This window comes from Balaenoptera physalus (assembly GCF_965194825.1).
Source record: "Balaenoptera physalus genome assembly, chromosome: 7".
NCBI lineage: Eukaryota > Metazoa > Chordata > Mammalia > Artiodactyla > Balaenopteridae > Balaenoptera > Balaenoptera physalus.
The window spans coordinates 95683086-95709821 of NC_138886.1; the positions used below are offsets into that span (position 1 = coordinate 95683086).

Consider the following 26736-nt stretch of genomic DNA (forward strand, 5'->3'; position numbering starts at 1 on the left):
GAGAACCAAAAAAAAGGTTGAAAGAATCATATCAGGTCTATTAGTGGCTTCTTTAAAAATATACCTCATCTCTCTACACTGTGTTATATGACATCTTGTATATTCAACATGAAAGAATAGTAACCATTTAAAGCTTCCCAACAGCACCATGCAATAGACAAGGATGATGAGACACAAAAAGGTGAATAACTCACCCCATGTTACACAGCTAGTAAGTTCATGCAGCTCAGATGAGATAAAAGGCTGGGCTCTTAACCACTAGACAGTGTTGCCCCTTGAAAGCTCTATGAGAAGCTACTTGGAAAGCATGCAGTCAGTGAAAACATTCTTCATCCACCAGAAAACAAATGGGAAGCAGCTCGTTCCTTACTTCCTAGTGTTTCTTAGTCTGTCTTCTGTTTAGCGGCAAGGGATTTAGGATGCTATTAAAAATTCCTTAAACTGAAATTGGTCATTCTCCATGTGATCATGATGGAAAATTTTTTTTTGACGTGTGCTCCAACTGTCTATTTCAGACTACTTCTGTCAATTTCTTGGATGTGACAAGTTATATAAATGGGGAGCAAAGCAACCACATCTCTGGAAATGCTAAGTGGTGCTACTTCAAGTACATTCTCATTATTAAGCAAAGTTGCTGCTCACTGCACCCATCAATCTTCCATCCTCGATGCAGACTTCTGCACCGCCTCCCACAGAAGAGAAAATGGGAACTGCTTCAGCCACATTATTAAATCTAAATTGGACAATAACTTGGAACTCTACTGGTGCTACATGGACAACAAAATACTTAATACAGGTTCATAATAATGCTGCCCAAGCACTGACTTAAAGAAATAAACCGATCGGGCAAGCCGGCTATTTCGTCCTTGGAGTTATGTCATCCAGGTCATGGATGGTGGTGCAGACCATGGTTAGATAAACTGGATTTAGATTCTAGAAAGTTGACCTTGGAAGTAGGTCCCACATCTTTCACCCCCTGTGCCTTGCACAGCACTGAGCAAATAGAAGGCATTTTAGATACATATTTGTTTATCTAAAAATAAGTTATTAGCAAATTTTGACATTACTACTTAACATAAATATTTCATGTTCTATATACTAGTTTTCAGAAAGTGGGGAATTAAAAATAATTTAGTGTCTTGAAGGAAGAGGAGCTGAATGGGAATCAGCAAAAGCTAGCATGATACTAGGATGTATATCCTATGAATAGTAAACAGATAAGTTCTTATAGGTGAGGTATGATTATTAGCTTTCGGAAGGTGAGGCTGTTGGCCTAACATATTGGTAAGAGTTAGAAATAACTTTCTGGGATGGGGTGTGGACTTGGTCTTGTAATTACATTGTCACCCTTCCTGGGAGGCTGCCTTGCCCTTGGCAAGATGACATTGTTTGACAGACTATCTAGGGGCACAACTTGGGCAGAAAAAGATGTGCGTTTTCTACACAGGAATACAATGGGTAAAATTCACACACTATCCTTCTTGCAAACCAGAGTCGGCCAGGTATTTATGATTATGTTCAGCTCTAATACCATATTTCAGGAAGAAAGAAGACTTACTGGACTATAAAGGGAAGTCAGTAGGGTTCTCAATAAAGGGATGGAAAAGAGAATGCTGGATCACGTAAATGTCTGGGGCACTTCTAAACTTTACTCTTTTTTTTTGAAACGAAAAAGATGACCTATTTTCCTTCCATCCCTGCTGAGGAAAATAAAAAGAGGTAGTGAGCAGAAATGCTGGCAGATGAAATGTAGTTTGACACTGGAAAATAACTTCGTGACAATCGGGAGTGAGGTGTGTTAGTGAAGAACAAGAGCAAAGTCTGCGGCCAGGAAAGAGATCCGTGGACACAGGCGGCCAGTGAACTGTGTGAAATCCACCAGGATGGGCTACAGCACCTCCTCAAAAGTCAGAGAGAATTTCCGGCTCCGCAATCCTAAGAACAGAGCCCTGGCCTCCAGCATTCCCGAGAAAGTGATGAGGCAAACAGAACGTCACATGATTCTATTTCCAAGTCACTTCAATTAGGGGCCCAGCAAGTTCCAGGTGTGGTCAATGTCCATTAAGCTATATTCTGGGTTCTTCCATGTGCACGCCTCACCTAATCTCTCAAGCACTCACTATCTCCATTTAACAGACGAGGAAATGGAGACTGAGAGGGGTTGAGTAAATTGTCCGAGTTACACAGGAAGTATGCGGTCGGGAGGAAATAAACACGGGCAGGCTGAACCCCCATTCCACCCTCCTTCACCACACTCCACCATCCGTGAGCACCCCCTGCTCCAAGGATGAAAGCACTACATTCTTCACTCATTAAAAAGGTTACCAGAGACAACATGTTAACCGCTGGGCGGTAGGTATGCCTTCCTTCCCTGCCTTTTGGGGCAGCTGTAACTTTGCAGTGTTTAAGAGATTAGTCAACAAGTCAACCAGGCCTGCTCTGGATCCCAGCTCTGCCCTTTGCAGCTGTGTGATTTGAAGCAAATGAATAACTTCTCTGTACCCCTCAGTGTCTTCACCTCAAAACAGATAACCACGTGGATAATGACACCCAGGCCTCAGAGGGTGGAAGTGAAGCAGCGGCCAATGTGCAGCTCCAATTATCTGCGGGCTCATCTGGCGTGAGGAGCCACTGGGGCTGAGCCTGGGCCCAGTGTGTGTTTGGGCCCATGACCAAAGTTTGACATCCACGCCACACCAGCAAGGGCAGAGGCAACAAGAACAGGCACTGGTGTCACTCCGTCCTCCCTGTCGGGCCCAGCTTGCGCTTGTGGTTCCACCTTGTCTCTGCACTTCCCACTGGACCTCCATCTTCCCCTCCCGATGGCCTGACCGCTGGACTTCAAGCTCCAGCATCAGATGCAAAGACAGCAGCCTTGCAGACACTGATCAACCAGCTCCTACAGTTGTGAAAGGTCAAATCATATATACAAACATGTATGTGTATACCTATGTATATATACATGTGCACATATATCTACACACACGCATATATGTATATATGCATGTGTGTATACATCTGTATCTGTATCGATATCTGTATCTCCAGGTGGTTCCACTTCTCTGTTTGAACCCTGACTGATATATCCTGGATGGGGTGCTTCTGGGATTGTTTCTTGCAGGCATCTATCTCTTTCCTTGTCTCTTGCTTTGACATTTTCACTTGCTTTTCTTACATTTGCTAATAGCACCTCAGTGGCTAAGAGCCATGGCCCAGCCATCTATGATGAACATGACAATAATAAATAATAATATTCAGTTGCAGCCTCTATTTCCTGCTTGCTTATTTGTCAAACCCTATGCTAACATCTTTTCACACATTATTTTATTTAATCCTTACAATCCAATGGAAGCAGGGTTTTTTAAATACCTATTTTATAAATGAAGAAATTGAGGCTCAGGGAAGCTGAGTAACTCACCTAAGATCATAAATAAGATTCTGTGTGCCTCAAAAACAAAGCACTTAACCATCATGTATTGCCTCCCACTGTAAGTGATCCATCCAGAACACGAGTCTGGAGCAAAATGCACATTTATATGAAATTTTACCCCATCTTCTTCCAGAAACACTAAAGCACCTTAAAAGGAAAACAATGTGAGGTAGGATAATTAGGGATAAAAACAGAGCAGAGAAACTCTAGAAAAGAAGCTGGTACCAGGCACCTGTGGGTAGTTGAATTTAAGTCTATATAGGAGATTAAACTCATTAGCATAAATTTCTATGCAAAACCTTTCCCGCAAAATAGGCAACCAAAGAATGAATCAATTTTAAGGCATACTGTCATGTTTTATTTTAGACCTTGTGTACAATTTATTCTCATAATTGCCAGAAACCACAAGTGAGGCATGGACAGACTAGGAGGCTTGTCATATATTTAGGAATTAGAAATGCTCTTATATAAAAATAGAACAACAACTTGGGTCTTCTATCATACTGCTGAAAGCCATGCTTGGGTCACTAAACTCTTCTTGTCTCTGGTTTATCACTTAAATAAATGAGGTAGAATTACTAATTAGGCTTACAATGTTACCATAAAGAAAGTTAGGTTCTAAGAAATGAGCTTCCTAAGTCCAGAATGATAAGAACACTATTTCACAGCTCTGACCTACCAGCCATACACAACTCTATTTGCTTCCAGCTTGAGGCAAAAGAGAAAATGAAATGAAGTCAACTTGGTGGAACATTGTAGAAAATCTCTATCCATCTATGTGTTTATCTCATATTCCATTCATTTAATATGTATTTATTGATCACTACTCCATGCCACACACTGTTCTAGGCACTGGGGATGCAGCAGTGAATAAAACAGACAAAAATCCCGACGGGAACTGAGCTCACACTCTAGTCAAGTCTATTTCTGAATTTGCGAGGACCTCTTTGTTATAAATATGACTCTAACATATGAACAAGGTCAATTTTTCAATAATAACAACATGCATATAGGTCCTTACAGTTTATGCAAAACACTTTCATGTAACTATAGCATTTATTTCTCAAAAGAACCTGGGGAGTTTGCAAGAAATAAGACAGACCCCTTTAAATGAAGAGACAAATAATAACACTTTACCAAATGAAAAATGAACAAAGGGCATGAACCGATATTTCTTCATAAGGAAAAAAACCCAATGACTAATAAACATGGAAAAATATTCAACTTCCTTAGTGCTCAAATATATGCAATTTGTAGCTGAAAGGTAAAAATTTTTACCTGCAAAAGTAACAAAAATCAAAGGGAAAAAAAAAAAAGATTGTACCCAGAGTTGGTGAGGAACCATGAGGAGGTAACCACATATGCAGAGAACCCTTAAATGCATATACCCTTTGATATAGTAATTCTGCTCTTAGTAACTCATCCAATAGAAATAATCAAAAATTTGGATTTAAAATAGCAAAAGAAAAAAAAAAATTTAAAAACTGTAAAAAGTAATCCAAGTAATAACTAAAATAAAGAAATTATATAGAGACACTTCTCTGGAGACCACTGCCCCACAGGGTCAGACATCCAACACTGATTAATGGCCCTTTGCAATGTGACATCTAAGGGGCATTTTACCTAAATTGCAGGTACAACTGCACCCCACTGACACGCCAATCGCAAACTAAATGTGCAGAAGTGGATATGCATAAACAGGAGTGAAACTATGATTGACAAAACAAACTGGAATTCTGGAACTATTGTTGATTCGTCTAAGCTTTTTTTTTTTTTTTTTCCTATAGGTTCTCACTTTATAAAAGTCATTTAGGGCTTCCCTGGTGGTGCAGTGGTTGAGAGTCTGCCTGCCAATGCAGGGGACACAGGTTCGAGCCCTGGTCTGGGAAGATCCCACATGCCGCGGAGCGACTAGGCCCGTGAGCCACAATTGCTGAGCCTGCGCATCTGGAGCCTGTGCTCCGCAACAAGAGAGGCCGCGACAGTGAGAGGCCTGCGCACCGCGATGAAGAGTGGTCCCCGCTTGCCACAACTAGAGAAAGCCCTCGCACAGAAACGAAGACCCAACACAGCCAAAAATAATAAATAAATAAATTAATTAATTATTTAAAAAAAAAAAAAGTCATTTACTTTGACACCTCCCTGCTAGGTAGTAAATCTCTCGTGTCTTACCACTTTGTATGTGATAATGATAATGATATTAATGTTGCTTAAAGTTTTACCATATGCCATGCACCATGTTGAAGGTATTATCTCCTTCCAACAAGGCCCAGAGCTTGGCACTATGATTAGCATATCTACATTACTGTGGGTCTGAGAGGAAACTGAGAATTGAAAAGGTAACTTGTCCAAGGTCATGCAGCTAGTATTTGAGATTTCAATCTAGTGACCCACTTCTGCTCTGAATCCCATGCCCCTTAACTGCTGTGCCACACACCCTGACCTTTTACCTTATATTATAGTTATTTGAAGAGTTTTTTAAAAAATTTTATTTAATGTGTCCAATTAGGTCCTAAGTTATATAAGGGGAACACATTTCTCACTCAATTTTGAGTATGATATTTTGCACCCAGTTGGCACTCAATAAATGCTTGGGTCATAAATGAACAAAGCTGCAGTTGTTTTGAAGTCATTTCTGACTCCTTTACCTCATTCAATTTTCAATCTTTCTCCTGGTTGTTAGGAGAACTTTTCCTCCCTGGGGGAAAAATGTCTTAAATCAATTTTTTTCCCCCCATTTTCCTTGCCATCATCTTGTTTGAGGCCTTATCCCCTCAAGCCAGACTGCACCAATAGCCTCCTGACCATGCTTCCAGACTCCAACCCATCCTGCCCACTCATAACCCTAAAATACTATTTAATCAAGGTTTCCCAACTGATGAGTCCGGATGCAAGATTGAAACTCTGAGATCCCAGGGTGACCAGGTGTGGGCAGAGCTCATAGGCTAGTCACCTTTGACCAAAGGTATTCTCCCAGGTGACAAGCAGTCATTGAGGATTTGTCTGGACATGAGACTTTCAGTGCTATGGGAAAACTGGGAAGGTTCCAGGCAAACCAGGACAAGTTGCTTTTGCTATATTCTCCTCCCAGTCTCCAAATCCCTTTCTCTTTAGTGCCGTGTACTCTACAAATAACCATTTTCCACTTATGCCATGTAAAAATAGGGAGGTACAGATTTAGATCAATTCAAATCCTCACACAAAGACATTCAATAGCTCGTGCTGCCTAAGAGAAAAATCTTCTGTACTCAAACTACCATTCAAAGCCCTTGGCAGTTTGGCCAGGACTAATCTTGTCTCCAGCTGCCTGCCACCTTGACCCCTCTGCCCAGCCTCCTGGGTCTCTTGATTGCCCACTGAATTATCTTTTCCATTTTCCCTCATTTATCCCTGACTTCTCCATCTGGAGGGCTTTACTGCCCCCGTCTACTTATCCAGAACCATCCCTAAGGATTCAGCTAGGTCAAAGCCCTTTCCCAAGCCCAACCCGGTCTTCTGTGAAGGCTTGATGACCTCAACTCAGGACAATTATTTGGACCACTCATTGGTAGGAGTCAAGCACATGAGACCCTCCCCACTTCTTGAACTGATGTGTTGAGCGCTTCTAATTTTCCTCTTCCAAGAGTTATCTTATCCTTTCCCATGTTTATATCTTGTCTGTCCAACCAGAATGCAGCCTCTTTGATGGTAGGTGCTAAATCTTATATTTATGTCCCTCACAGCACTTAGCAACGCTATTTCTTATATAGAGTGAGCACGCAATAAATACATTTGTAGGTAACCGGTTAATACTTTCTCCTCCCATCCCCACCATGCGAGGAACTCAGCAACCCTTCCGCACAGATAAATGCTCCTATTTTCTGTGTGTGGCTAAACTGCCTTTTCATTTTTCTGCCTCCAGACTCTTAGCTTTCCTTAAATGCCTGGGTAGGAGAATAGAACCAAGAGCAAAGTATAAACATGTCCCTCCTTGGTGATTAAAAAAAAAAAAAACGGGCAGAATCACATTGGGGTGGGGTGGGAGGAGGGGAGACAGGAAGGAAATATTATATCAGAAATGTGAAGAAACCACCTTTAAGAAAGTTTGGAGAGACAGAGAGCATTCCAAATATAGGAAAAGAGATAGAGAAAAGGTAGGGAGCAAAGGGCTTCACAGAAAAGAAGAAAATAAATAAAATGAAGCTGTCTGTGTTAGAATGTGGCCAGAGACGCCTGCAGGAAGGCCTGGCACAGACGCCAAGCTCTGCGTGGAGGGGCAGCCTGCGTGACCCCCTCCAGAAGGCCGCAGGGGAGGTCGCTGCCCAGTCCCAATTACAGGACTGAAGGCAGGCACAGGAAACTGATGGAGAATTTCCTTCAGGCAGCATCATCTCGGCATAAAAAGCAAGACTGATCCATTTCCCTTCCAGCCAAAAAGAAATCAAGTTAGACAAAGGAAATTAGGCAATAGGTTTAATGTGACTCCAGCTGCCGCTGCAAAATCAACTTAATGTACCTCGACTCTCCTTCCCCAGCTCTCTCTGCTTTGCACAGCCCGCTCTTCTGGGAGGGCACCGAGTAGGTGTTCTGCAGGCACAGGAAGTCTTTTAAATGGAAAATGTCCACTGTCCTCTGGTGTCCAAAGAATCCCCCAGCCAGCAGGATGCGCTGGGAAGTGAGATCCAGGAGCACTGGCAGATTTGCAGAGACCTATATGCCAAGTGCGCACTTGTCACCGAGGACAGAGCACGCGGTCTGCTGCCCTGCAGCCCAGCGAGGAAGCTCTGACCTTGGACTCAGGGATGCTCTGCTCAGCACCCCCAGCTCACCACTCTGCATAAACCTACATATATATACACATATATAGATGCGTATATATGTACATATAAACTTCATCTCAGTTTATACATGATAAAGTGGGGAAATCAGGGCCAACATGTATGTTTATGCAAAATATGTGAGGCTGTAACCAGAGGCCCTGATGAATAGGAAACCGTTATATGTCTGTATTCATGTGTCTTTGGTTGATGCTAATATTCTGTATTTCAGGGATTGGGGATGCAGTTAGAATAAGAAAATAGGTACAAAGCCAGGTGTACAGGTGGATATTTGCTGTGTCACCTCAGGGGACAGGAAGGGATCGGAAGCCCACGTTGTCTAACCCCACTTCCTACCACCCACACCCCATCTCCACATTCCATCCCACTCTGTTAGTGACAGCCGATCCCTGGAATGTCAGGCTCGCAGCTCACAAAACAATGACTGCAGCCAAAAAGCAAAAGCCATCACCTCTCCACTAACCCTGCCCCTGCCACCCAAGTAAGGAGTGAGATTATGCCTCACTTTTGTCTTCAGCTGCCTACTGTGGTCTTTGACACATGGCAGGGGTCCAATATATGGTTCTTAATAACTGAATAAATGAATGTGGGACAAGATAAGAGGTAATAGAGACAAATGGATAGTTCTGCATTTACTTACAAAGAATCGAGCAATTTTATATCTTTCTACTGGCAAAAATTTGACAGCATTTGATGTCAAACAAATCAGGGACTAGACAGATGTCCTATAGAAATTCTCACACATGTATACAAGGATGTACACACTGTCTGAAACAGTGAAAGACTGGAAACAACCTAAATGTCCACCAGCATAGGAAGATATATAATCAATCATGCTATATTCATAAAATAGAATACGATACAGCAGTAGAAAGGAATGAAACACCTACACACATTTCGACATGGTTAGGTGCCAATAAACATAATATTGAGAAAGTTGCACAATAATATATATGGTACAATACAATCCATATAAAGCCAAAAATACACAAAATATATTTATTGTGTATATACTGTGCTTGGGAATGCACCTATATATATATATCGTACAAATAGGAAGAAATGCATGGGAGTAATAAACATCAAATCCAGGATTCAAGGTATTTATTGGGGGAGGGGAGGAGATGGGCTTGGGAAGGTTAATACACAAATGTTAACTGCATTATTCTTTGTGACTTCTGTTTATATTAAATATTGCATCTTTGAAGAATTATGGACACTGTAAATTACTATCTGCTCAAATGGACTTAAAAGTGTGAAACAAACAAACAAACAAACAAAAACCATTTAGCACAATCCTGTTATCTTAACATAAACACCAGAGAAGGCCCAATATGTTTTTATATTATTGACTGAATAAATGTGATATTAGAACTCCACGCAATTGCTCACATTTCACATTTTTAACCTACAAATGGCAATTTCATAAGGTACATCGCAGAAAAAAATGTCATAAAGGAAATGCAAAGTTCTGCATTTAGTTATAAAACCAATCAGCCTCACATGTTCTTGCTCTCGTGCTATGACGAGCAGAATCGGATCCAGTTCTGGGACTTGCATCTTTGTAGGATGTGGACAAGTGTGTGTCAAGAGAAGGGTGAGCAGTAGTGTGGTCAGGACATTGGGATTCTGCTATCATGGACCTAAGGATCCACTGAGGGATCTGAGGATGCTTATCTGGTGATGGGATGACTTATTGGAGCCAATGTCTTTCTTCAAATGTTTGACTGAATGAATGAATGAATGAACAATTATCTGAGAATGTAGGTACATTCCTCATAGCTTCAGAGGCCAAACATGTTAGCAGCTGGAAGGAGGGAATTTTTAATGCAACCAAAGTAAGAACATCCTAACAATTACAACCATCCCAGGAAGGACTGAACAGTTTGGTTAGGTAGTTAAGTTTCCTAAAACTAGTACTAATCAAGCAGGGCTACAGAGAACTCTGTTTGGGGAGTTAATTGGACTTTGAGTTCCAAAGTCTTCTCTCACACTATGAGAACCAGTGCTTCTTAAACCTGAGTGAGGAACAGAATCCCCTGGGGGGCTTGTGAAAACACAGGTTGCTGGGCTCCACCCTCTGAGTTTCTGAGACAGCAGGCTCCGGGAGGTGCCTGAGAATTAGCATTTCTAATACATTCCCAGCTGATGCTGATGCTACTGGTCCAGGGACCACACTTTGAGAACCGCCCCCTTTTCTTTTTTTTTGGCCGCACCATGCAGCATGCGGGACCTTAGTTCCCCGATGAGGGATTGAACCCGTGCCCCCTGCACTGGGAGTGAGGAGTCTTAACCACCGGACTGCCAGGGAAGTCCCAAGAACCCCTGTTCTTAAAAAAAAAAAAAAGTAAATTAGCTTACACTAAGGTTTTTTGTTTTTGTTTTGTTTTTTGAGCTTTGTTCAGGCCATTAGAAAAGACTGTGCTTCCCTAAATTACTCACTGCCTCCAAATAGACTTCCAATTGTGATCGCCCTCTAAAGAGAACAATACATAGTAACTGATGCTTTCTCCAAAGGCCTTTGTAGGAAGTCGTGCTCTTTGCTGTGCTTTAAGAATATAAGGACACCGGGATTCTTTTCAGGTACTGATACGAAATTTCCCTCCATCCATTTTCATTCCATCTTCTGACCCCTCCATAACCAAGGGCCCATGTTTTTAAGATAACTGGCCAGAATTAGAAATGAGTCTGGGACCAAAACACAGAGTCGTTTAACCCACAAAAGGATCCAATCTGGCTTAAGCCACATTCATGGCCAGGCCAGGTCTGGCAATGTTACTGGCCACTGACTCTGGAACGTATCCTTGTCAAGTACTGCTTTGGGGAAGGAGAAGGAAGAAGTGCCAGAATTCTTTTTTTTTCAACTCAGAGGGAAAAATGTAAAACCTCGATCTTGGACGTGTTTCCGAAGCAGATAAACAAAGCCCAACCAAAATTTTAAAATCACATTTGTTCACTGGCCCGAGACAATTAATATCTGGTTTAGTCACTCAATAAATAATTATTGAGCTGCTATATATTCCTGGCACTGTTTTGGTACCTAGGGATACAGCTGTAAATAAGACAGGCAAATGCCAAAGACAGAAAAATTTATAACATATGTCAGGTAGGAAGAAAAATAGAGCAGGTTAGAAAAGCCTATGCGTTTCATACAACCACCTCCCCTTGGTGCTTATTTGTTACCCAAATCCTAATGCTTAAAATAAACTATGCTTACTCTGGCAAAGGCAAATTGTCAACGATAGAATATGGGTTACTGTGGTCTGTCCCTAAGCCGTTTTTCCTGTATCATTTGAAGAAAATTGCAGCTATTAGTAGTGAAGTCCTTGGAAATCATTTCTAGTTCACTTGAAAGGTTCAGCTGAATAAGAACATGTTTAAATAAACAACCTGGAATAAATAGTGGTTAAAATTTCACCCGTATGTAATCAGCAAGCTAGCTTTTTTCATGCATAGTGCAAAACTTTTTTTTTAAAGCAAATGTCTTCTGAAGGTCACAAAATGGATCTTAGGTGGTTTGTTGAAACTGTTTCACTGCAAATAATTTTTCAAAGGAGTCAGCTCTGGGGGCACATGAGTTCTGATTTAATCAGGTTATCTTAGCCTAAAGAATCCACTAAGCTCCTTAATTTTAGTCATTCTTGCTGCAAGTTGCAGGTGTGTAAGAAACACAAGAGATGGAGCTTTACATGAAATATAATTTTAGTCCTGTTTGGTCTGAAGTAAGTCATTACTGCTTTTGAATCACAATTATAGTTAATAATAGCTCCCACTTATTTGATCAATTGATCATCTACTGACACTGACCACCTACTACTACTGAGCACCTACTGCACGCCAGGCACTACTGAACATTAATTATGTACCACGCATTTCAGATATTTTGTTTTTTTATTACATTTATTATACCAAGCATTTTACGTACACTATCTTAAACACAACAATGCTATCAGATAAACGTCAATCATCATCAACATCCCTATCTTACAAATAAACAGACTGAAATTCAGAAAAATTAAATAACATTCCCAAGGTCACATCCAGTTAGTATGTGGCACACAGAGTAGGAATTGAACCCCAAAGCCTTTTTCTCTTTATGCTCTGGTTCTGCTCCTGCCCCCAGCAGCTGAGAAGGTGGGCTGGATTTTGTGTGGATTAGCAAAAGTCATTTATTCCTCAAGAAACTTTGCTATCATTTGCCAGAAAATTGTCAAAATTACTCTATAAATCTATGGTAACTACTATGTGGCGGGTCCTCGGATAGCTGTGCAAAAGCAGAGCCTTGGTCAACCTTCACCTGACGCCATGCTGCCCCCATGAACGTCTGCAAGACAACCCGGTGAAAAAGCATGGCATCAATCGTCTTCATTTCCAGCCACACACGTGGTACAAGGCCTGGGTCTCTCTCCCCTCCTCCCACATGACGTGATGGTGTGGGTTTGGGGACTGGGAGAGGAGTGAGTTATAAACAGTCTTAGAAACAGGCATTAAAAGCAGAGTTTTCAGGCTGACCAACATTTACAAGCAGAGACACGGTAGTTGTGTTTATGTGCCTGTGTGTGAGTGCGTGCTAGCATGTGTGTGTGCAAACGCTTCTTTTGAGAAGGAAGATGATAGTGTACAAGTTAGTTAAATGATACACGATGTGCAACTTCAAGGGAAAATGCTTAGTAGCTTCCGTGAAATAGTCACTGATAACATAGCTGTAATAATCAGCCACAGTCATCACTATTCACCAAAGGGCACCTTACTCCCTATTTCTTCTTTTTCCCCACGTCCCACACTCCCCACTAGCCAAGGATGAAATAGTCATTCTTCTCCTTTTCACACACAAGGCCCTCTCTAGAACTCAGAGGGGCACTTTCATTAAGCTGCAAGTCATTACTCTTCTCTGAATATAGTTAAATTCATTTATCTCTATCTTCAATGAGAAAGGGAAGGAAATTAAGCAGGAAAGACAGCACAATGCCTTCAAGAATGGTGTATTCAAGGTCGAAGCCTGCCATAATTGAGTTAAAAATAATAAACGAAAATAACTGTGAGCAAAGTATGCCTGCTTTGCAAAATACAGTCCAGCCTAGAAGTCTTCATTAAATGTTCCAGTGCACACAGTGTGTTAGCTGTGTGTCTGTGTGCTTGAGATTCTGTGAGATACCCTACCGCTCACAAATAATGAAAAGGGACAGTTGCCATGGTAACTAAGTGCTATTTAATGAATGCAGAAGAACGGAAGCTCATAGGATAGTCTTCAATTGCCAGAACATGAGTTACTGCTGCTGCTATAGGCTTGCAAGTAACTCACATGCCATCTTCTCTAATAAGGTTTTTAACAAGTTGGCCAATTTGACTGGTCTCTGTATTTACCACCACATGATACCACAAGATTCTGTCTTGACACTACATGAAAATCATAATCCTGATTTTGTCCTCCTGACTCTAAGCTCCAAGATATCCTACAGAAATGGGCCAAACATTTAGATAGGCAATGTGTCCTTAAATTTCAAGCTCTGACCCAAGTAGTGATGTGTTAGGGCACATACCTCTGTCACAAGCAATAGGCACTGGCTCAATGGGCCATCACACTGAATACAGCAGACTCTTTTTACTTCCAAAAAAGGTGAATGCTCCATATGCACCAAATGCAGTTTGTTTTGATTGTGCAATGACACAGAAGAGCTATTGCAGTTGATTTTTGCAGGAACTTTTTACAGGCTAGTAACGTCTTAGGTAACCTTTCAACAGGGTGTCCAAACCTTCTCTACGGACGCCCACTCCCAATCCTCTCTCAGCATCCAGCACCACATGTCAGATCCCTCACCCTGGAATCACCCGGCTTTTTATAAGTTTAAAAGAAAAAGAAACATGGCTGCACTGCCTATCTTTCCCTTGATCTCCTTCAGCAACTTTAATGCAGTCCATTTTTAAGGTTACAGATTGTGTTGCAAGCATACTTCTACATGCCATTAATAAGTAATGAGAATTTAAAAAAAAAAAAAGGAAAACATCTATGTTCCATGAAGCCAAACATCATTAGCAAACGCATCCATCCTCCAAAGGCTGGTTTTTTCTTGCATAACCAGAAGCTCGAATGGCCTGGTTGGGGCCCTTGGCTCAATGTGGGCTGTGGGCGCCCCCTTCAGGCTCTGGGGTGAAATGCACATTGCTGTCATTTGACATACTAACTAGTTAGTCAGCAGGGCAATTAATTGCTTTTGCTAAAAACCTTTCAGGAAATTTCGAAGGAAAATTCTGTTCCAACTCTAATGTTGTGGTCAGACAGAAAGCCTTCACATCACCAGCCTTTAGCTAATATTAAAATTAGGTAAAATCAAAAGGAGTATCTTGCAAGAACAAAAAAACCTACAGATATATCGATTTGTTCATTGGATTAAATGATGCTTCTTCACTAGATAAGCTCTTTTTAAAATTGCCTGTGTCTGTAATGAACAAGATTAAAACTGGAGATAGGCAGCCCACGACCTCCTCATCCTCCCACTCCCTTCCACAGCCTGAACCTGGTCTTCCTGCTTGTAATCCCCGGCCTTAACTGCCTCCACCCAGACCCTGCTACCAATGCCTCAGTCTACCACATCTCCATGTTTAGCCTTGACTCTCAGGGTCAGAAGCCTCATTTCCCCTCCTCTCTAATGTGACCCTAGGTCCTATGCCAACGACTGCACTAGTGCAAGAATGATCTTTCCTCCCTGGGCTTCCGTAGCATCTTGTTTCTGCCTCCCACGTGATACCCTTAACACATTCCTCCTGAGGCTGAGACCCTTTGACTTTCTCTCTTATCTCCTCTCCATAGACTGTCAGCTTCCCAAAGGCAGGGCCTGGCTCTTGTACAACCTTGATCCTCATGCCTGGCTCTCAGCGGTGCTCCTTGCTGACTGAATGAAAGAACCAGGAAGATAGCCCTCTGTTAACTTCATTTTCTTCTCTTATTTATTATAAGAGCTGCTTAAAAAGCTAATTGCGCCCCAACCTCAAAAATGAAGGGGACAGGGGCTTCCCTGGTGGCGCAGTGGTTGAGAATCTGTCTGCCAATGCAGGGGACACGGGTTCCAGCCCTGGTCTGGGAAGATCCCACATGCCGCGGAGCAACTGGGCCCATGAGCCACAATTACTGAGCCTGCACGTCTGGAGCCTGTGCTCCACAGTAAGAGAGGTCGCGATAGTGAGAGGTCCGCGCACCGCGATGAAGAGTGGTCCCCGCTTGCCACAACTAGAGAAAGCCCTCGCACAGAAATGAAGACCCAACACAGCCATAAATAAATAAATTAATTAAATTAAATATGTATTTTAAAAAAAAGACAAGTGAGAAAAAAAGAATTAAAAAAAAAAAATGAAGGGGACACAAGGAAAAGAAGACCCGTGAAGCAGTTCTTTCTTCTTTCCTTAGAGAATCTTTTCTCCTTTATTCATCTTCATTTCAACAATTATTGATAATTTGCAATACGTTAAAAGTGTGAGAAAATGCTATTCTTCTTACTTTTCCTCTCACTATAACTGTCGTTGAATAAAATCTTTCCAATTTTCCTTTATGTCATTTCTTTACTTTTCCTCAGCTTTATTGAACTGTAATTGACATATAGCATTGTGTGAGTTTAACGTGTTGATTTTTTAAAAAATTAATTAATTTATTTATTTATGGCTGTGTTGGGTCTTCGTTGCTGCGTGCGGGCTTTTTCTCTAGTTGCAGAGAGCGGGGGCTACTCTTGGTTGCGGTGCATGGGCTTCTCATTGCGGTGGCTTCTCTTGTTGCGGAGCACGGGCTCTAGGCGTGCAGGCTTCAGTAGTTGTGGCTCGCGGGCTCTAGAGCGCAGGCTCAGTAGTTGTGGCGCACGGGCTTAGTTGCTCCGCGGCATGTGGGATCTTCCAGGACCAGGGCTCAAACCCGTATCCCCTGCATTGGCAGGTGGACTCTTAACCACTGCGCCACCAGGGAAGTCCCTAATGTGTTGATTTGATACACACTTACATATTGCAAAATGATTACTGACAAAGCACCTCCATCATGTCACATAATTACCATTTCTGTTTTGTGGTTAGAACGTTTAAGATCTACTCTCTTAGCAACTTTCAAGTATATAATAGAGTTTATGCCACGTCTTAATCACATCAATCTTCCATGCAGTGTGGAACCTGTATCCTTCTCACTCACCCCTTCAACATTTATTGTGTTTCTACTCTGTGCTGAACTGGGTCAGACTCTGGGGATGTAGAATCAATTAAAACATAAAACTAGAGCATAATACCCCACTCCTTAAGTGTGGGCTGTGCATAGTGACTTCCTTCTAAAAGGTACAATATGGAAAGGGGAAGAAACGACTAATTGTACAGTGGAGAAAACGGATGCAGCTGATCCAGGTCAACAACGACAGTGAGAAGTCACGCTGATAGTAGGTACCCTTGAAAGGTTGTGATGAAAATAGTACTTTGCCTCTGTGGTCTTCCTCCCCAAACCCATAACCCCAGGCTAACATTGAGAGAAACGTCAAAACAAAAAAAAAAGAAATAGAGAGACATTCTGCAAAATACCTGACCAGAATTCCTCAAAACTGTCAAGGTCATCAAAAATAAAGTCAGAAACATACAGAACAGACTTGTGGTTGTCAAGAGGGAGGGATGGAGTGGGAGGCTGGGATTAGCAGATGCCAAGTGTTATATACAGAACGGATAAACAACAAGGTCCTACTGTACAGCACAGGGAACTATATTCAGTATCCTGTGATAAACCATAATGGAAAAGAATATAAAAAAGAACATATATATATATATATATGTATATATATGTATATATATGTATGTGTGTATAACTGAATCACTTTGCTGTACAGAAGAAATTAACACAACATTGTACATCAACTGTACTTCAATAAAAATAAAAAAATAAAGTCAGAAAAATTCTCAGAGACCGAAGGAGCCTAAGGAAACATGACGACTAAATGTCATGTGGTGTCCTGGATGAGATCCTGGAATGGAAAAAGAATATTAGGCAAAAACTAAGAAAGTCTCAAAGTATGAATTCTAGTTAATACTAACCTATCAAAACTGGTTCATTCATTGTAGCAAATGTATTGGAGCAACGTAAGATAATCATAACGGAAACCCACTGTGGGGCATTTGGGAGTCTCTGTGCTAACTTTGCAACTTTTCTGTACATCTAAAACTATTCTGAAACAACACGTTTATTTTATAAAATGGAATTAGACTTCAAGAATGTTAACTAGGGAGAAAGACAGTGAATAAAGGCTGTGACGCAGTGTGGTCGGTGGGCGTGTCGCATTCCAGAGAACGCAGTCTGCGAGGCGAGGAGAGGCAAACCGTCACGGAGGTGGGGGAGTGGCTGGAGACAGGGGGAAGCTATGGGCGACATGCGGACAGTTAGCGAAGGCTTAAAACATTGTCTCGCACCAGACAGGTCCTCCTTGAGGTCATCAGCATAAATTTTGGCCAGGAACAGCCAGCTCAGATGAGCAACTTTCTCCTAACAAGCAGGCCAAGAGTAGAGACGGCTGGTGCTAGAGATCGACCTGGATAAGGGATCAGCATTCAGTTTCTGTCAAATTCTCTCTTTTGATATGAACTATGATAAATGCACTTTCTCCTTGTCCAAATATGTATTCCTTTTCAAAGGTGAGGGAGAAATGAAAACACTCAAACTGTCCGGTCTAATTCCTAGCAAGGTGGAGAGCCATGGGAAGGCCATTCCCTGTGGATCTTCTTTTTAACCCTACACCTGGGTATCTCCAGCGGTACCAGCCTTAAGTCTCCTCTGCTGTTGTAAAGTCTGAGGACAACACCAGCTCAGGTGTAAAGCATTGTCTTCCTTAGACAACTGGACAAAGAAAAATGACCTGAACTCCAGGTTGTGAATAATTCACTTCCTTTACTTACCACATATATTGTTGCTTGGAGGATATTTATAGGCTGTGATTATGTCTCTTTGAGTCATGTTTTCAGACTATATCAATTTAGACCACTCTCTCACCAGTGTTAGCTACTGATTTCTATAACATTCTTTGCCCTCCTTTTCCTAGTCAGTTGTTTCAGAATAGCCCGTAATGATCCAGATGTTTAGTTCTTATTCTTTTTTAAGGTCTATATATTACCTGCTTAATTTCCTTCATTTCTAGCCTAAGAATAACTAACTTAAGGTCAAGCTAAAAGCCTCTGTGCTTTTAAGTTTCTATCACTTTCGCTCATCGGTTCTCTAGTATTTCTTATATAATATCTTTCCTTCACTTTGTAACAGTAATGATATCAGAAAATTAAATATTTACATTTTTATATATGTGTCTTTTAGTTAAATGATACATACTGGCATGTGATTACTAGTGCTGAGTCTTCTCTATTGATGTCTGCTTATTGTGTATAACTAAGCGCTAAGCATAAAGAAAACCAGCACAGCCCAAGAGCCTGATGTGTAGATCCTGTTCCCAGCTCATCAGTGCCAAGCTGGAGAACCCAGGCATGTCATTTAAGGTCTCTGAGTGTCCGTCCACTCTCTCATCTGTAAAATGAGATATTAATCATTTTTATGCCTACTTCCGAAGGTTTTTGTTAGAATCTCATGAGAAATGCAAAAATGTTTTGTCACCTTAGAAAGTGTTACACAAAATTACTAAGGTTATTTTATATTTATCTAGTTTGGCTGGAGGCAGATGAACCATAGGGTTCTATTTCTCTGACTCTCGGAGACTTTTAAAAAACTGGAGACCTTTTTGATTTTCTTTTCTTGTTTTAATGTCCTTTTGAAACACGCAGAAATATTATCTTTACTTGGGAGGATGTGTTGAAATGATCTAGCCCTCTTTGGATTTCTTTGACTTATATCTTGCTTCTCCAACCCTTTAAGAATTTTCTCTAAGCCACCGTCAGAATTTTTTACACTATGCTTATTCATCTTTTTCAGTGTGAAAACTGCAGAATGTGAGAAATGGGATAGAAGGGGTGGTTGAAGAGGAGGCTCCATAGAATAATGAATCTGGAAGAATACAGGCATACCTTGCAGATAGTGCAGGTTTGGTTCCAGAGCACTGTAATAAACTGAATATCATCATAGAGCAAGTCACATGAAGTTTTTGGTTTCCCAGGGCATATAAAACTTATGTTTATACTATACTGTGTCTATTAAGTGTGCAGTAGCATTATGTCTAAAGAAACAATATACATACTTTAATGAAAAATTATTTTATTGCTAAAAAGTGCTAACCATCATCTGAGCCTTCGGCAAAGTCCTAATGTTTTTGCTGGTGGAGGGTCTTGCCTGAATGTTAATGGCTGCTGACTGACCAGAGTGGTGACTGCTGAAGATTGAGGTGGCAGTGGCAATTTCTTAAAATAAGACAACAATAAAGTTTGCCACATCGATTGACTCTTCCTTTGACGAAAAAATTATCTGTAGCATGCAGTACTGTTTGATAGCATTTTACCTACAGCAGAACTTCTTTCAAAATTGGAGGTAATCCTCTCAAACCCTGCCTCTGCTTTATCAACTAAGTTTACAGAATATTCTAAATCCTTTGTTGTCATTTCAACACCTTCACAGCATCTTCATCAGGAGTAGATTTCATCTCAAGAAACTACTTTCTTTGCTCACACATGAGAAGCAACTTCTCATCCATGAAAGTTTTATTATGAGATTGCAACAATTCATTCACAACCTCAGGCCCCACTTCTATTTCTAGTTCTCTTGCTATTTCCACCACATCTGCAGTTACTTCCTCCACTGAAGTCTTGAACTCCTCAAAGTCATCCATGAGGGTTGGAATCAACTTCTTCCAAACTCCTGTGAATGTTGATATTTTGACCTCTTCCCATGAATCACGAATGTTCTTAATGGCATCTAGAATGGTGAATCCTTTCCAGAAGGTTTTCAACTGACTTTGCCCAGATCCATCAGAGGAATCACTATCTATGGTAGCTATGGCCTTATGAAATGTATTTCTTAAATAATGAGACTTAAAAGTTGCAATTACTCCTGATTCATGAGCTGCAGAATGGGTGTTGGGTCAGCAGGCATGAAAACAACATGAATCTTGTTGTGCATCTCCATCAGAGCTCTTGGGTCACCAAGTGCATAGTCACTGAGCAGTCATATTTCAAAAGGAATCTTTTTTTCTGAGAAGTTGCTCTCATCAGCGGGGCTTAAAATATTCAGCAATATCCACAGAGGTGCTGTCATCCAGGCTTTGTTGTTCCATTTAGATAGCACAGGCAGAGTAGATTTAGCATAATTCTTAAGGGCTCTAGGATTTTCAGAATGGTAAATGAGTACTGACTTCAACTTAAAGTTACCAGCTGCATTAGCCCCTAACAAAAGAGTCAGCCTGTCCTTTGAAGCTTTGAAGCCAGGCACTGACTTTTCCTCTCTAGCTGTGGAAGTCCTAGGTGGCATCTTCTACCGATATAAGGCTGTTTCATCTACATTGAAAATCTGTTGTGCAGTGTAGCCACCTTCATTAATGATCTTAGCTAGATCTTCTGGGTCACTTGCTGCGTTACCTTGTGCTTTTACGTTACGGAGATGACTTCTTTCCTGAAACCTCATGAGCCAACCTCTGCTAACTTCAAACTCTTCTTCTGCAGTTTCCTCACCTCTCTCAGCCTTCATAGAATGGAAGAGAGTTAAAGCTCTGGATTAGGCTTTGGTTTAAGGGAATGCTGTGGCTGGTTGGATCCTCTATCCAGACCACTAAAACTTTCTCCGTATCAGCAATAAGGCTGTTTCACTTTCTCATCATTCGTGTGTTCACTGGAGTAGCACCTTTAATTTCTTTCAATAACTTTTCTTTTGCATTCACAACTTGGCTAACTGTTGGGTGCAAGAGGCCTAGCTTTCAGCCTATCTCAGCTTTCAACTTGCCTTAATCATTTCTAGCTTTTGATTTAAAGTGAGAGACGTGAAACTGTTCCTTTCACTTGAACACTTAGAGGCCACTGTAGGGTTATTAACTGGCCGAATTTCAATATTGTTGTGTTTCAGGGAACAGGCAGGCCCAAGAAGAGGGAGAGAGACGGGGGAACAGCCGTTTGGTGGAGTAGTGAGAGCACACACAAGTTCACTGTCTTACAGGGGCTCAGTTCGTCCCCAAACAATTACAATAGTAACATCAAAGATCACTGATCACCACAACCAATGTAATAATAATGAAAAAGCTTGAAGTATTGCAAGAATTACCAAAATACGATGCAGAGACACAAACTGAGCAAATGCTATTGGAAAACTGGTGCTGATAGACTTGCTCCATGCAGGTTTGCCACAAACTCTCACTTAGTTAAAAACATGGTATCTGTGAAGTGCAATAAGGTATGCCTACATAGATGTCCGTTTACTACAACATAAACCTTAATAGACTTTGAATAAATGCCTATTCAGTAAAGGTAGAAGGTCTTATCGTATCCCTGTTTGCACACGTACGCGTGCATGCACACACACACGCAATGTTAAAGTATGTGGGATTTTCTCCATTACAGCTGCAGAGTTTATGAAAAACAGAAATCAGGATGCAGGTGTTGTCTGTGCCAACATCCTATAAGGAGAAATTAACAAAGCTTCAGCTTCTATTGAATACTTTTCTGAATTGGTGGAATCAGCCAAACCTGCAATACTCACATAGAATTATGGAAATTGGAAACAAAAAGCCGGAGTCTACTGGGAATGACAGGCTCAAGATGAACTCAGCTGGAAAATTTGGCTAACTAAAAGTGACATCCTTTGTGCTGGAATTTTTCTATCTGGAAGCTGCAAGAAGGCTGTAATTATTTCGAGTTTTCAATGCAGCCCTTTTCAAACTAAGCCTTTCCTTTTCTTCATTGCTCTGCACCTTTCCTCCATGTGAACTCAGGTGTTTGCCAAGCACTGAAGTGGGAAATTCATACTGGTTTTATACACACATGCATTTCCAGGGAATGGGAAGCAACACAACTTTTGCATTCTCTATGCCAAGGAAAACAAAAGAATGTTTGTACATCAAAACCTTTATCTTGTGCATAGGCTCAAAATACCTGAGCCTGGCTAAATAAATCACCTAATAAGAAATGGCTGATTAAGGCCAATGAAAATTTCTTTGCAAGTTAGTGCTTTGTCTCCATGGAGAAGCCAATACAAAAACTTAGACTTACCTTGTGGCTTTTGGGTCCCAAATCACAATGTCAGCGTCTCAGCCCACAGCTATTCTTCCTTTTCTTGGATACAGATTAAAGATTTTAGCTGCATTTGTGCTGGTAACTGCCACGAACCAGTTTTCATCCATTTTGCCACTGTGCTGTAAAACAATTCAAGGAAGAAAATACATTTCTTTTCCTGATAAATGATAAAACACTAAAAATCTCCTGTCAATCAAAGTATAAGAATTTTCTCTCTTAGAACCAAATAAAACTGCATCGAATTTCTTATATCGTGAAGCCAAACACATCTGTGAATACTGATAAATCTTAAACAATCATAATGATAATGATGGGGATGAATGGGGTTATATATGGAAGCCTGAAGATAATTTTTCAAAAACCTATCAGCTTAACAAAACAGCTCCATTAATTTTTCCCATTCTTTCCAAAATCACACAGACAAGAGCTAAATATTGGTAACAATATTTCCAGTTCTTGTTTGAAGTTTACTACCACCACCTACTACATTTATAATCTGGGCCTAAGATTTATGAGATGATCATGTAGACATTATATGGAATATTATAGAGTTAAAATAAGATAGACCTATAATTCAGGTGACAACGCTTTTAGAAATCAACTAAGAGGTTCAATTTTGTGCTACTGAAATTTACATGAACCAACAGTCATGGACAGTCTGCTATAAGAGATTTTAATATGGACAAACTTCAGTGGGATGTGATCCCTCTAAAATGATTTGTTTTTAAATGTTGAGAATTTATCCCTATGTACATTTACATGGCAAGAGCATCCTTAAGGTTTATTTAATTATCAAAGGGTCCCCATCTCATAAAAACATTAAGAACCATGTCCTGAAAGTAATTTTCCCCTAAATAAACCATCTGAATGTTTCAGAAAACAACATAGGCTCCTGTATATTATGAAGAAGTATCTGATCACTTGAAAGCCATTTCTACACTTTATATATTATGAAAATCTGCTGTAATGACGGTACTCATTGTAATTCACACAAGTTCAAAGTGAAAGGTTGGACTGTTATCAAGAAAGTCTAAGCAAAGAGAAAGAGAAGAAAAGTCATCTGGGATGCTTAGAATTAGGGTAGAGGTAGCAGGGGGTGGAGAGGACAATTGGTAGAAGATAGGGCTGTAGAGATGTTTTGAAGATCCTTGCATGGAAATTAACTGTTCAAATATCATCCAATAAGTAATGCTGAAAATTAAAGGATTTTAGAGAGGAAAGTAGCATGAACAGACCCTGGTGTTTGAAAGGCAACTCTGGTCTTAGAGTATGGGATAGATTGTAGTAAGCCAGAGAGTGGAGGCAGGGGCACCAGCTGTGAGACTACTGCAATGGTCCAAACAAGACATGGGACTCAAAGTAGAATGGTGGACATGATGGTGGAAATAAGGAGGCATTTTGGAAATAAAATTGACAAGACCTGGTAAAATATTAGAGCTAGAAGTCAGGGGTATGTGTAAGGGATTCTGAGGTGTGAGATGTGATTAATGTGCCATTGAAGGGAGGGGTTCTGAGAGATGGGTGAGAATGGCATGACAATGGGGACCTCAGGTCTTACCAGGCAAGTCTCCACTGCTGATCTTTACAACTACACTTGTCAGCTGGCTGGATAGGCTAACATATGAACATTTAGCCATTTGATTCTTCTTCATCCTCAGGTAGAAAATTTTAAATCATGAAATTTTTAAAAAAATCTTTCTATATTTTGGATTATTATTTATGTAACCTCATACAGCAGTTTTTAAAACATAATATCCAAAAGTTCTTTAAAAGGGATATCTACATTTTTCTATGAAAAGGAGGTATGAACGTAATAAAAATTCTTCATGTCCTTTCAATCATTCCAAGTATTTGTATCAGTGACACATGAGGAACTAGGATTCAAAAACATGGAAATCAAGTCGAAGTGCTATTACATTTCAAAGATTTCAAGAATAATCCTCTAGGTACCCAATCTAAATTTATCCCCTAATGTCTGCATCATGGTGCAAAGCATCCTCTAAACCATGCAGAGAAGAAAATTGTTTTTCATTATTATCTTGGGGGATGGCATGGTGGTGCTGATACTGTTGTATTCCCAGTTTCCACTCTAGTGAAAACAATCAAAAAACTTCTCTATGAAGGCTTTTGCCACTCTGGTCCTAAAATGGGCCAGATTCTGGCTGAAAAATCAGGCAAAACAGACTGAATCCTGTGAAACTCACCACGCCTTTTTCCCATGTTACTGACATCCGGTCCTCAACACCATTCACTCCATTGGGAATCTTAGTAAAATCATCCTTCCCAAGAGCTTTCTGGCAGGTGTTGAAAGTGCAGTGGTCAGACCCTGTTATGGTTAGATCACCACTGTAAAAGAGAAACACACAAGAGCAATAGGGGTGAGTAGATAGAATATGTCAGGAGGAAGCTACCATAACCTTCCCTGGTCTCTGGACCCCATTCTCAACTGATAGTCAGAAAACTGCAATGGAGAATGAGCAGCTTTTTTCAAGTACATATTTCACCCATGCCTGTCTCTATTCCAGGAAACACTTTTGGAGAATAATACTCTTACATGAAGCATGATGAAGGATCGTGCTTGGGTCAGAAAAAGTGGGTTCTAGGCTCCATCACCTATTGGTTATATGACGATGAGTTTGTCCAATGCTCAGTTTCTCATCTAGAAATTGGTAATTATATATACTTGATGACAAGTATTCAGGATCACTGGCAATAACATAAGTGAACATTTCTTGTGAGTACAGAACTACACAAAGATGAACCAGGGTGATTCACATGAACAGAGGCAGCCCCTGGCCACATGGCAATGTTGTGATGAGCAGAGGTGGGACACTGGCTGAGGATGTTGAGGTCACGAGCAACAGGAATTGTGCTTTGACCTGTGAGTCACCTCGGGGATGTAGAAGGCTGAAGGAGGTAGGAGCCTGAAAGGAAATGGCAAGTGAACTCTTGGACAGTCTGTGGTGAAAAGCTCTTTGTTAACCTGGATCTGAGTATCCGTGAATGGGGAATGTCTGAATGTCCACGAATGGTGTATTTCTCAAGAAAAAATGATCAAAATGTCTCCCAAAACAGCATCTGAAAATAGTTTGGATGGCCTTTCATGGGGATAACCTGCTCAGAGGGTAGGATTTTGCCTTTCACCTCTCCAGTGGCTCTGCCCTAGATCATCATCTCTTGTATCTATACAACAAGCACATCTGGTTCCTGGGTTATATCAGCATAGAAAAATATTCAAGACTATTCTGTACGATAAAAATGGGGCATATTGAAGAGACCTGGTCCTAGGCAGCAAGAGATAGAAAAGACAACGAAAAAATCAGAGCAGAGGAAAATTTCAGTAAAAATGATCTGATTTCTCTGTGGCCAGGAGAGATTTTACACCACATCATAACACAATTAAGCCAATGCTTTTGGGTCTCCAGATGAAGGATTCCCCAGGGCCTGTGAGATCAAGTAGAACAGAAGACTGGGAGGTCAATGGAAGGTCCAGACCTCCATTTGCAGCAACATGGATGGACCTAGAGATTATCATACACTAAGTGAAGTAAGCCAGACAGAGAAAGAGAAATAGCATACGATATCGCTTATATGTGGAATCTAAAAAACAATGATACAAACGAACTTATTTACAAAACAGAAATAGACCCACAGACATAGAAAACAAACTTATGGTTACCAAAGGGGAAGGGAGGGAGGGATAAATTAGGAGCTTGGGATTAACAAATACACACTACTATATGTAAAACAGATAAACAACGAGGACCTACTGTATAGCACAGGGAACTATATTTAATATTTTGTAATAATCTATAAGGGAAAAGAATCTGAAAAAGAATATATATATATATGTATATATGTGTATAACTGAATCACTTTGCGGTACACCTGAAACTAACACAGCATTGTAAATCAACTATATTTTAAGAGAATAAATAAAGATAAAACTTTTAAAAAAGATGAGGTTAAGGCTTATAGGATTAAGTAACTTCTGTACAGTTAAATTACATGCACTCAGCATAGATGGGGTGGAGAAGGTAGGGTCCGAATCCAGGCATTTTGACTTGAGTGGTCCTAACCTCTACACTATACTATCCTGATGACAATGATCATATGGTCATACGGAGTCCAACCACACTATATCTCTGTTGCAAGTAGATTGATCATCTTTGCACACCCTTAAGGTATAAACCTCCTCTAAAAACTTATGTTAAATAAAATAACACTCAGATAATAAAATTGTAGCCAGGAATGCATATTTATAAAATCATGCAAATGAGGCCATCAAAAGCACACTATGTTAGAAAAGTTAATAGCTTGTAGTGAATTTGAATT

The 26736-nt window shown here is 40.6% G+C and overlaps 1 pseudogene across 1 annotated transcript in view; it reads right to left on the reverse strand.

The window, feature by feature from the left end:
- The window catches only part of LOC309664674 (dihydropyrimidinase-like), a 77921-nt pseudogene that overhangs the window by 17984 nt on the left and 33201 nt on the right, over positions 1-26736 (reverse strand). Inside the window, exons 5-6 of the transcript XR_014268448.1 lie at positions 24606-24830; positions 22378-22520 (exon numbers count right to left, since the gene is read on the reverse strand). The product of XR_014268448.1 is annotated as a dihydropyrimidinase-like (transcript). The remainder of the gene's footprint in view (positions 1-22377; positions 22521-24605; positions 24831-26736) is intronic.